Raw genomic sequence first — 13193 nt, 5'->3', positions numbered from 1 at the left:
TAGCAGTTTCAAATTCCTAGGGATGCACATCTCCAAAAATCTGTCCTCGTCCATCCACGTTGACGCTACCACCAAGAAAGCACAACAGCATCTATAGTTCCTCAGGAAACTAAGGAAATTCGGCATGTGCACATTAACTCTTACCAACTATTGCAGATGCACCATAGAAAGAATCCTATCGGGTTGCATCATAGCCTGGTATGGAAACTGCTCGGCCCAGGACCGCAAGAAACTTCAGAGAGTCGTAAACACCGCCCAGTCCATCACACAAACCTGTCTCCCATCCATTGACTCCATATACACCTCCCACTGCCTGGGGAAAGCGGGCAGCATAATCAAAGACCCCTCCCATCCGGTTTACTGACTCTTCCAACTTATTCCATCGGGCAGGAGATGCAAAAGTCTGAGAACACGCACGAACAGACTGAAAAACAGCTTCTTCCCCGCTGTTACCAGACTCCTAAAAGACCCCCTTATGGACTGACCTCATCAACACTACACCCCTGTATGCTTCATCCGATGCCAGTGCTTATTGTTTACCTTGTGTTGCTCTATTATGTATTTTCTTTTATTCCCTTTTCTTCCCATGTACTTAATGATCTGTTGAGTTGCTCGCAGAAAAATACCTTTCACTGTACCTCGGTACACGTGACAATAAACAAATCCAATCCAACCAATCCAACCCTGTCCCGGGCCTTGATCAGCGCCTGTACAGAATGCCCCAAGCCTTGGACAAGCTGGCCTGTAGCCCAGCCCTCGCCCCCAATGCCTCCACAGCGGACGCCACTCGTGCGGTGTTGGCTTGGGTGGAACGCATGGTCGGCATCACTACCAGCTGCTCCACGTGGTTGAACTCCTCCAAATGTGCCTGCAGGTGCTGGATGCTCGCCAACAACACCTTATGTAGTCCTTGTCGCTGTAACTACATCTCCACATTTGGTGGGACTGTCCGTTCCAGAATCTCCACACCAGTCTGGACGGCAGCTGGTTCCTGGGGTCGGCCTGCCTTCCGACTATCCTCCCCCTTAGGTGTTCCTACCTCCACCTGCTGTACCGGGTCAGTTGTGTGGTGCACACCAGATAGTGTCCCACTCACCTCTTCACTAAAGTGCCCAACCGAGATAAGTATCTCTGGGATGGTGGAGTGTGTTGGAGAAGCTGTGATGAGATATTTATTTCATCCTCAGACTCGGGAAGGACATTTGCCATCTTTACCTGGTCTGGCCTATATTTGACTCCAGACCCACAGCAATGTGGCTTACTCTTAACTGTGCCCTCAAGGGCAATTAGGGATGGGCAATAAATGCTGGCAAAGCCTTCGACACCCACGTCTCTATGAACAAATTTTTTAAAAAATGTAACAAGGTCCTGGAAGACACAAGACAAAGATGCATGATTGGACCGCAGCAGGGGGTTGTGGGGTTGAAGGTGGTGTAAGGGTGATGCTGAAGGTGAGGATAGTGTGGGGGTGAGGGCGAGGGTGCCTGCAGCTCAGAGGGTGGATAGTTGGTGGCCTCAGTGTCCAGGGCACCAAGCCATTGCTGGTAGCTGGTGCACGGTGGGGGTTCGACTGCCCTCCGGATTGGGGGGGGGGGGCGGTGGAAGGTCAGGTTACGGGTGTGTGGGACAGGTTAGTGCCAGGGGCACAGTGTTGCCTCCTCCCCCTTGCAGAGGTCATGCAGTTTTTCCAGCATTGCTGGCCGGTCCGATTGGTGTTCCCTATAGCTCTGACCGCCTCTGCCATCTGCGCCCAGGCATGGTGAACTGCAATGGCTGGCAGCCTCCTTCCTGGGCTGAGGTACAGGGTCGCTCGCTTCTCCTCCACCATGTCCAGGAGAGCCTCCAGCTCGGCATCCGTGAAACGGGGCGTCGTTCTCTTCGCTGCCATTTTGTTGGCTGGGATGGTGTGTATGGTGAGTGCAGTGCGTATATGTGGCTGCAGCTTGTCAGCCTCCTGAGTGTCAATCACGGACCCAGCGATTCGGCACCGTTTCTCATTGGAATCGATTGTGTTCCATGTTGCGCTGATGCTGGCCCCTCACCAGTCGCTGAATTGATCCAGGTGCGGCACCAGTTGTGTTGTTGTGGAACTCCACAAATTCTGCACCGGTATCAACACTCGAGAACGGAGAATTTCGCCGCACATCTGTCTGAATAAATGTCCCTTTGCCGCCACCAAACCTGCTGTGGGGAGGGCCAGTAGAGATCGCGCTGTGGATTTGATTTTAAAATTGTAAATGTCACTACATTATTTAAGAAAGGGGGCAGGGAAAAGTGAGGTTGCTACTGACTTGTTACATTAGCATCAATTTTGGAGAGGTTAAAACAATGGCATCAGATTTGTCTGCTGCACTAACAGGCTGGGTGCCATCATGGTCGAAGATAGAGATGTTAAAATTATTCTCTGCTCATGTGTTTTTGGGCAACCCACCCAAATCCCATCAGATTTTTTTGTTTTTATTCATTTCTTTACATTTCGCCCTTCAAAGTTCTATACCAACATCACATCTTGGATATTTAAAATCCCACATTATGTTGAATTGAATCGTGCCTTGGTCATTATCTGTCAGGCTGCTACTCATTTTCCGGCATATTAATGATTGGTTGATCAAGGTAAGTGCTGCCTGTGGTGGCTTTATTGCAGATTTCTGGAATCAGAAACAGAACAATGCAATGGAGAAACTACTGGTCTACTCCTTGAGAGCGATGTAATGGTGCTTGAAATTAAATTAATTACATCTTATTACATCTAGAATTTGAATATTGTTGAAAAAAGAGACATGTTGTTGAAGCTTTTCATCTTGCACTCACCAGGACAGGCACAAGAATGCCAAATTTCAAACGGAGCAACAATTTATACTGCATGAGCCAATGGGTGATTATTGGTTTGCAAATCGGCTCTGATTAGTCAAGATATTGCCATGGCAAATGCATCAGATAACTATTGCCACAACGCCCCCCCCCCCCCCCCCCCCCCCCAACATGCTTTAATTTAGTGGTTGTTTCTCGTGCAAACCGATGAAAGTGTTTGTGAGAGCTGAACTGAGAGGGAACCCATGGCAACACCACCTATTTCAGTAAGCATAATGTTATTGAAGTTGAATTCAACTGCTTGAGTTGCAAAGTTCATAAGTTGAATGAATGAATGTAGAGTCTTTTTTTTCTTTTTAGAAATTGAGAATATCCAATTCTTTTTTTTCCAATTAAGGGGCAATTTAGCCAATCCACCTACCCCGCACATCTTTTGGGTTGTGGGGTGAGACCCACGCAGACACGGGGAGAATGTGCAAACTTATGCATGTAGAGTCAGAACATGACAGCACATCGAGATCGCAGTGATACCGTGACATGGAGCAAATGTCTGTGACTTCCTTGAACAGCACATTACTGAATAGGCTCACAATGTTGAATTGCTGTTGACATGCATGTCAGTATAATCTTTGTGCGTGGAAGAATCCTTCATCGTATATGTGGGATACTCACTCAGCACTCAGCATTGGCTGCAGCAACTCACTCAACCATTTGTCCAATTCATGTTGTGCAGAAGTAGTCATAGATAAGAGAGACCATATTGGGACAAGAATGTCCTGTAGTTTGGGAAGCCTGTGGATGTAGTGAAACATGAGGATGAACAAGGAAACTTTTGTAATGGTTTCATAACTTGCTTTTGAGCAGAATGCTGTGGTCATGCTTGGTAGTGAATCCAATGGGTACAAATTTCGATCTATCATTAAGAATGGTGTGCTTTTTGTCAATATCTTCAGACTTGTTAAGAGTGACTATTCCAGTCCCTTTGCCAGGCTTGACATGTATGTCTATGATGGCCTTGAAGCCCCTCAATGCCGAATGGCGCGACCTGGAAAAATGGTGCACCGAAGTTAACCTGCAGGATAATGGCCAACCCAATCAGATCATTGCTTGCTGGATAACACACATTCACAAAAATGGGGATAAAACCACCACATTTGAGCCTGAAAAGTGCCGAGTGTACCTCAAATTACCCAGAGAGGATAAAGTATCTCGAAACATTTGAGCAACAGGTGAAGCTAACCACTGATACAAATGATGTGTCCCACAGTGAAATTGGAAAAGTGCTGCAGTCAAATCAAAAATGTTCTACCAACCACAAAAATGAGTAATGTGTTAAATTAATTTCAGTGCTGGTGCAATGCCAGGTACATATGCCAGATGATCCATTGACTGGCAGATTGTATCAAACAGCATGTCTCTTTGGCTGTGCACGAGAAGTAGAATATTGACTGTACTCAACCAATCTGTGCTTGCAAAACCCGGATCGTAATGTTTAACGTTCACTGTCATTTCATGATTGGACAGCATCTGCTGGACAGTCAAAGGGTGTTAAGAATTGCATGAACAATCAGATTAATATTATCAGTTGGGCTTGCTTAAGCTTGCTAGAGGCAGCATATATTTATATGCAGGGTTTTGTTCTCTACAGACAAAAGGAATATATCTGGACATAACACCTTTCTTGAATAAACAAAAAGCCTGGGGGAACAATAGCTCTCTGGTGCATTTACCAATGGCACAGTCTCAACCAATCACAGCCGACTTGCTAACCAATCAGCACTTCTTTTCTCATGCAATATAAATTGTTGAAATTTGTCATTTTTGAATCTGTTCTGATGAGTGCAAGACAAAGGCTTCAACAGCATTTTTTTTTGGTAATCCTCAAGTTCTGTAAGGGTTTCTGGTGGGGGTCTTTCTAATGGGGGGTCTCTGGTGGAGGTCTCTGAAATGAGGAACTCTTGTGCCTATCTCTCTAATGGGGGGATTGGTATGCGCTATTAAGCCGCCTGCTCAAAATGGTGGCCCGATAGCAGGATTCACAGGGAGTCCTTTGCAATCCCCGCCATGCATATATTTGCATGGCAAGGGTTAATGAATCGCCTGTGGATTCTCACTTCCAGCATTTTCGCAAATCCAAGGTGATTCATCTCTGGCAAGAGAACATAGGGCTGGATTCTCCGATTTTGAGGCAATGTCCGGACGAAGTGTCTAGTTTTACAATGAAAAGGTCGGCTCCGCCCGGTGAGTGACTAGCAGCCGCGCCACGTAAAACTACTGCCGTTCCCGACATAAACAGTCGGCGAATTGCCAGGTCCATGGCGGCGAATGCGTATGGCGACGACACAGCATACAACATGGCGCCAGCGCGCGTGGACCAGGCTGGCCAAACAGCAGCCCTCTGGACCCCCATCTGCACCCCCCCACCCCCACCCGCCAGCAGTATGGCTTCCCCCCGCGATCGGGAACTCGGGCCATCGGGGGCGGAGCATCGGTGGAGGGCCTGAAAGCGACGTGCTGACTCTGTCGCAATGGCGTGCAGTGCACTCCTAGATGACACCGATTTGGAGCACAGTAAGAAGTCTTACAACACCAGGTTAAAGTCCAACAGGTTTGTTTCAAACACGAGCTTTCGGAGCACGGCTCCTTCTTCAGGTGAAGAAGGAGCCGTGCTCCGAAAGCTCGTGTTTGAAACAAACCTGTTGGACTTTAACCTGGTGTTGTAAGACTTCTTACTGTGCTCACCCCAGTCCAACGCCGGCATCTCCACATCATGGCTACCGATTTGGAGGGCATGGAGCATCTGAAATATGGCACCGGTCCCGATTCAGTCGCAAACTGGATTCTCCACCCGATCGCCGAATACGATTTCGGCGTCGGGCAACAGAGAATCCTGCCCTAGTCTCCCAAATGGAGAATTTAGCTGACTAACTGAGTTTTGTGACTCCTACCATCTAAAACCCTCTCCACCTCAGAATTCTGCAGCTGTTTTCCATTTAAGCAATATTCTGCGTTTTTATTCTTACTGCCAAAATGGAGAACTTCACATTTACCCACACGATACTCCATTTGCTAGATTTATGCCCACTCACTCATACTATCTATATTTGTGTGCAACCTCCTGATGTCCTCTTCACAACATTCTTTCCTATCAAGTCCATTGATGTTTGAAAGAACCAAATTGACGTGCATAATATATTTTTGAATCAATAGAAATATGTCTTTTATGGCTGCTAACATTGAGTTTAATACATCTGTATACTTATTCTGAGAACATACTGTGGAAAACCATAGTCTATGTTGAGACTGCACCTGGAGTATTGTGCACAGTTTTGGTCCCCATATTTGAGGAAAGGTGTTGTGGCATTGAAGGCAGTTCAGAGGAAATTCACTAGATTGATTTCAGAGATAAGGGGTGGAATTCTCCGCAACGGCCGACGCCGTCGTGAAACCTGGAGTGTTTCACGACGGCGTCGGAGGTCGCTCCTCGTCCCTATTCTCCCCCCCCCCTCCCCCCCCCCAACCCGGGGGGGCTAGGAGCGGCGTTTTGTGAAACTCGGCCGCCGGGCCTTGACGCTGGCGGCAAGGCGGCGCGCCGATAATGACGCGGCCGGCGGCGCATTAGTGACGTCAGCCGCGCATGCGCAGGTTGGCCGGCGCCAACCCACGCATGCGAGGTTGCCGTCTTCCCCTCCGCTGCCCTGCAAGACGTGGCAGCTTGATCTTGCAGGGCGACGGAGGGGAAAGAGTGCGTCGCTTAGAGACGTCGACCCGATGATTGGTGGGCACCGATCGCGGGCCAGTCCCCTCCCGAGCACGGCCGTGATGCTCGATCCCCTCTCCGCTCCCCACAGGCCCCAAACTTACCTTTTGCGCTATGTTCATGCCGGCAGCGACCAGGTGTGGTTGCCGCCGGCGTGAACAGGTCGGGAACGGCAGGCCGCTCGGCCCATCCAGGTCAGAGAATCGCGGGTCGCTGTGAAATTTGCCGACCCGTGATTCTCTGAGCAGCGTGTTGCCAGAGTGGCCCTCCCGCGATTCTCCCACCTGGCCTGGGGAGCAGAGAATCGCGCCCAAGGGGTTTGTCTCATGAAGAGAAATTAAACAGTTCAAGCCTATACTCTCTAGAATTTAGAAGAATAAGGGGAGATCAAATTGAGGTATATAAGATGATAAAAGGTACGGATAAAGTAGGCATGGAGTGAGTTCCTTTTCTTGTGGGGCATTCTAGAACAAGAGGCCATAGTCTCAGGATAAGAGGTAGCAAATTCAAAACAGAGATGAGGGAATCTACTTCTCCCAAAGGGACTTGAATCTGTGGCATTCTCTATCCCGGAGTGCGATGTATGCTGGGACAGTGAGTAAATTTAAAGAGGAGTTGGACATTTTTAATCAGTAATGGGTTGAAGGGTTACAAAGAGGAGGGCACGATGAGATTAACCATGATCGTATTGAACAATGGAGCAGGTTCGAGGGGATAAGTTGCCTACTTCTACTCCTAGTTCTTATATTCCAAGAAATATTCTGTCTAATTCCACCTTCCAGCTGTTTTATTCAGTCTCCATGTGGGAATTCTCCTGGAAGCTAAACTTTGAAGCTCCGGAATCTTTCAGAGTTGGCTATTGCTTTACTTTCCAAAAATGCTTAAATACTTTCATTGAAGGTGGTCCAGCGAAGGTTCATTAGATTGGCCCATGGTATGAGAGGGTTGTCTTCTGAGAATAGGTTGAGTAAATTGGTCCTATACTCTCGAGCTTAGAATAATGAGAGGTGATCTTATTGAAACATACAAGATTGCGAAGAGACTTGGCATGCTAGTGACTGAGAGGTTCTTTCCCCCGATTAAAGAACCTAGAACAGAGGGCATAATTTCAAGATAAGGGGCCGACCTTCCAGGACTGAGGTGTGGGGAACTTTCTTCATTCAAAGGGTTGTGAATCTTTAGAATTCTCTATTCCCGATGGTTGTGGATGTTCCATCATCGAACATATTGAACATATTTAAGGCGAGCTAGATAGATTTTTGGTCTCTGAGTACATCCAGGAATATGGAGTGTGGGTGGGAAAGTGGAGTTGAAGTTGAAGATGACCCGTGATTGCGTTGAATGGTGGAGCAGGCCCAATGACTTGTTTTATCTCCTCCTCCTATTGCTTGTGACCTTGAAAGATTAAAATTAAACCTGCTTAAATTACATGGATTTGCAGTTATTCCTGATAGATTAAGGCTATGGGGTACTTCAAAAGCCAAAAACAGTAAGATGCAATTAATATTTTGAATATACTTGCCTGGCATTTGATTTAATCTCTTTGATGAACGTTGATGTCAGGATTAAAGAGACTCTGAAAGTTTGTGCCTGGCTTCTCGGCAGCTGTCATGATTTATTCATCCTGTGCCAGTCCATTATTCGGGCCGTCAAGCCACACTAGTCGACAACAAGGTTGTCTCCTCCAGATAAGGCTCATGGTTTCCTTCAGACATGCAAGCACGATGCAGAGGATGCCTAACGACAAGTGCCTTGCCATAACCAAGCATACCATTCAGCAGACCAGTGGTATGCTCTCACAGAGCTTCTCCTTCCCTGACTGTTCAGAGAGAGCTCTGCACTCTACCGCTAACTGTGTTTCCAGATATGTGGTCACGTTTTGTATGCCACATGGCCTGTGAACCCAGCTCTTACCAATGCCTGGACAGCAAGACAAAGAGGATGAAGAGCAGGAGAAGTATTGACTACCAGTACCCCTAGCTGCCAGAACTCTTCAGCGCGTGACTGATTCAAGGCCAATTCATCTGAGCGATCTTGCTGCAATGTACAAATAGAGGTGTTAAAGAACAAAGAACAAAGAAAATTACAGCACAGGAACAGGCCCTTCGGCCCTCCCAGCCTGTGCCAATCCAGATCCTTTATCTAAACCTGTTGACTATTTTCCAAGGATCTACTTCTCTCTGTTCCCCACCCATTCATATATCTGTCCAGATCCATCTTAAATGATGCTATCGTGCCCGCCTCTACCACCTCCACTGGCAAAGCTTTCCAGGCACCCACCACCCTCTGCGTAAAAAACTTTCCATGCACATCTCCCTTAAACTTTCTCCCTATCACCTTGAAATCGTGACTCCTTGTAATTGACACCTCCACTCTTGAAAAAAGCTTGTTGCTATCCACTCTGTCCATACCTCTCATAATTTTGTAGACCTCAATCAGGTCCCCCCGCAACCTCCGTCTTTCCAACGAAAACAATCCTAATCTACTCAACCTTTCTTCATAGCTAGCACCCTCCATACCAGGCAACATCCTGGTGAACCTCCTCTGCACCTTCTCTAAAGCATCCACATCCTTCTGGTAACGTGGCGACCAGAACTGCATGCAGTATTCCAAATGTGGCCTAACCAAAGTCCTATACAACTATAACATGACCTGCCGACTCTTGTACTCAATACCCCGTCCGATGAAGGCAAGCATGCTGTATGCCTTCTTGACCACTCTATCGACCTGCGTTGCCACTTCAGGATACAATGGATCTGAACTCCCAGATCTCTCCGTACATCAATTTTCCCCAGGACTCTTCCATTGACCATATAGTCTGCTCTTGAGTTAGATCTTCCAAAATGCATCACTTCGCATTTGCCTAGATTGAACTCCATCTGCCATTTCTCTTCCCAACTCTCCAATCTATCTATATTTTGCTGTATTCTCTGACAGTCCTCCTCGCTATCTGCAACTCCACCAATCTTAGTATCATCTGCAAACTTGCTCATCAGACCACTTATACCTTCGTCCAGATCCTTTATGTATATCACAAACAACAGTGGTCCGAGCACGGATCCCTGTGGAACACCACTAGTCACCTTTCTCCATTTTGAAACACTCCCTTCCACCATTACTCTCTGTCTCCTGTTGCCCAGCCAGTTCTTTATCCATCTAGCTAGTACACCCTGAACCCCATATAACTTCACTTTTTCCATCAACCTGCCATGGGAAACTTTATCAAATGCTTTACTGAAGTCCATGTATATGAAATCTACAGCCCTTCCCTCATCAATTAACTTTGTCACTTCCTCAAATAATTCTATTAGGTTTGTAAGACATGACCTTCCCTGCACAAAACCATGCTGCTTATCACTGATAAGTCTATTTTCTTCCAAATGTGAATAGATCCTATCCCTCAGTATCTTCTCCAACAGTTTGCCTACCACTGACATCAAGCTCACAGGTCTATAATTCCCTGGATTATCCCTGCTACCCTTCGTAAACAAAGGGACAACATTAGCAATTCTCCAGTCCTCCGGGACCTCACCCATGCTCAAGGATGCTGCAAAGATATCTGTTAAGGCCCCAACTATTTTGTCCCTCGCTTCCCTCAGTAACCTGGGATAGTTCCCATCCGGTCCTGAGGACTTGTTCACCTTAATGCCTTTTAGAATACCCAAAACCTCCCCCTTCCTTTTGCCGACATGACCTAGAGTATTTAAACATCCATCCCTAGCCTCAACATCCGTCATGTCCCTCTCCTTGGTGAATTCCGATGCAAAGTACTCATTTCCTCTGACTCCACGCATAAATTCCCTCTTTTGTCTTTGAGTGGGCCAATCCTTTCTCTAGTTACCCTCTTGCTCCTTATATACGAATAAAAGGATTTGGGATTTTCCTTAACCCTGTTAGCCAAAGATATTTCATGACCCCTTTTAGCACTCTTTATTGTGCGTTTGAGATTTGTCCTACTTTCCCGATATTCCTCCAAAGCTTCATCAGTTTTGAGTCGCCTCGATCTTATGTATTCTTCCTTTTTCATCTTAGCGAGTCTCACAATTCCACCCGTCATCCATGGTTCCCTAATCTTGCCATTTCTATCTCTCATTTTCACAGGAACATGTCTGTCCTGCACTCTAATCAACCTTTCCTTAAAAGACTCCCACATTTCAAATGTGAATTTACCCTTAAACAGCTGCTCCCAATCCACATTCTTGAGCTCCTGTGTTGGATTAGCTTTTAGTGTGAGGGAGTGCAAAGAGCATTAAATTGCAGCTGAAAACAGCTGCAGGCATGTAGGGTGAGATAGAATTGAGAAGGAGGAGAAGGAAATGGCATGGCGTGAAGAATCCGGCCAGTCTCATCCCATATCCATGACTTGCCCCTACCTATGATGCAGCCATGAGAAGTAAGTGTGTGATTGGTATTTAGCTTCCTCAGTAACTGCCTCGTTGTGCACAGCCTCAAGAATGGGGTGTCTGGGCAGCACGGTGGCCTAGTGGTTAGCACAACCGCCTCACGGCGCTGAGGTCCCAGGTTCGATCCCGGCTCTGGGTCACTGTCCGTGTGGAGTTTGCACGTTCTCCCCGTGTCTGCGTGGGTTTCGCCCCCACAACCCAAAAATGTACAGAGTAGGTGGATTGGCCACGCTAAATTGCCCCTTAATTGGAAAAAATAATTGGGTAATCTAAATTTATTTAAAAAAAAGAAAAAAAAAGAATGGGGTGTCTTAGATACAGCTTTGTGAGCCATTTTTGTGAAAGTGCCTGCCATGTTTAAATAATGTGCTTCCAACAAGAACTATGTGGAAAATGTGTAGGGAAGTGACAGCTGCAAACTTGCAGAATCTCTTTTAGCACTCCATCAATGTTTATCAAAGACACCGGGTGCCATTTACTGGCTGCACCCCATCGGAATTGGCACGGGAAGTGGCTGGTAGATCCCATGTGAAGCCTCTTCCGGGATTCCTAATGGCGGTGTGGCCCCTCGAGATCCAACAAGATCTTGCAAGACTTTGTGATCTGGATACTGCCACAACAGCTCACTGGATCTACTGGTTTCATCGAGGAGATTCCCAGGAGCTGCGTGTTATTTAGCATTGGTCCCCACAAACTGGGACCAGGTGGAACGGCACTGTGGGGGTGGGAAGGGGGGGGATGGCAGGGGGTCGGGGGGTCCCCCACGTGATCGGCCTTTGGGCAGGGTGAAACCTTGCTGATGTCACAGAGGCACTGTGGCAGTGCCACCCAGGCAGCTTGGCCGTGCGAGCTGGGTGCCAGTCTGGCACTTCCAGGATGCCAGGGTTGCACTATTAGGCTTTCAGGGGTGCTGTTATAGTGCCAAGCTGGCAGTGCCAAGGTGCTCAGGTGGCATTTTCCCAATTTGAAGGTGCCCTGCCTGTAAGTGGTGGGGTGCAGGAGAGGGATGCTTGAGGATCCCCCAATAGATGAGCTGGGATGTTGCGGGGGGGGGGGTTCTGGGGGTCGAGAGATTGGGGCGCCATTTAAAAATGGCACCCTGATCTTTTCCTGCACTAATGAGCGGAGCCCCTAAGTGCAGGAAATAAGACTGAGTGCGGCCTTGCGGGGCATTCCCAGCTAAGGCCCGAATAAATAACAGAGTGCTGTTTGATAGCGGGGTTGTTCCCGCTGCTACAAGCGCCAGGAATGACTCGACTAATGGTGCTGTGAGGCAGCAGTGCTAACCATTGTGCCACCCAAACGTTTCTCACCAATTGCTATCCCATTCCATGAGTGCTGAATGACACTCTCAGCTGGAAGGGATAAATCTCATTTGGTTCACAATTGGCAAGCGTTTAAGTTTCTACTGTACTGTCCAGAAAACAGAAGACGTCCCAGAACTAACAAAGGGACAATGAGAAAAGTAGCAGTTTGTGCCACATAACATAAAGCATATTCCACAACTTCAAGCAGGATCAAATATTGAGAGCGACTACTGAATTCTGCGTGCAATCTAACTAAATTGGAACAGAATGCCGTGACGAGCCTGTTTAGCCGGGTATTTCCCGGGGTTTGCAGCGCCGAGAAACACCACGCTATCTATCAGGACTTTGTTTCAATTTAGGTCTCAATTTAAGCCCTGTCAGGCTTGCCTGAACTCCTCAGTGCAGGAAGAGATAAGGATACCATTTTTAAATGACAACCGATCTCACAGCACCCCCCCCCCCCCCCCCCCCCCCCCCCCGCCCCCCGACGCGACCCCCGACTCCCCTGAAGATCACAACTCACCTATAAGTGTATCCTTGGGGGGGCCCCCCCCGTACCCCTCCTCACATGCACAGGGCACCCCCAAGCCCGATCCCTGCCATGCCAACAATGCAAGCCTGGCATCTTGGCACTGTCAGCTGGGCACCCTGACAGTGTCCCTTCCATCTGCCAGCACCAGGGTGTCAGGCTGGCAGTGCAAGGGTGTATGGATGGCACCAGTAGTGCCAGGGTGCAACCCTGCCCAGGGGGCAAGTGTCTGGGGGCCTCCGATCCCCGGGGAGACGCCCACAAGTGTTGTCCCGTCTGGTCCCCATTTTTGGAGACCAGCACTGAACTGCGCTCGCCTGAGATGAAGGTGATAGATCCCACTGCCGCGGGTAGATCAGGGGAGCGCATATTAGAGTGAGACT

General features: G+C 48.0%; 1 protein-coding gene and 1 pseudogene across 8 annotated transcripts in view; one reads left to right on the top strand and one right to left on the bottom strand.

Annotated features, from left to right (window-relative positions):
* LOC119972445 (RNA-binding Raly-like protein) overlaps positions 1 to 13193 on the top strand; it is a 1269223-nt gene that overhangs the window by 127441 nt on the left and 1128589 nt on the right. The window lies entirely within an intron of this gene.
* LOC119972130 overlaps positions 1 to 13193 on the bottom strand; it is a 170242-nt pseudogene that overhangs the window by 49672 nt on the left and 107377 nt on the right.

Source organism: Scyliorhinus canicula, chromosome 10, assembly GCF_902713615.1.
Source record: "Scyliorhinus canicula chromosome 10, sScyCan1.1, whole genome shotgun sequence".
Classification (NCBI taxonomy): Eukaryota; Metazoa; Chordata; class Chondrichthyes; order Carcharhiniformes; family Scyliorhinidae; genus Scyliorhinus; species Scyliorhinus canicula.
Note: the sequence above shows the minus strand (reverse complement) of the source record. Positions and strands in the feature narration are given on the sequence as shown.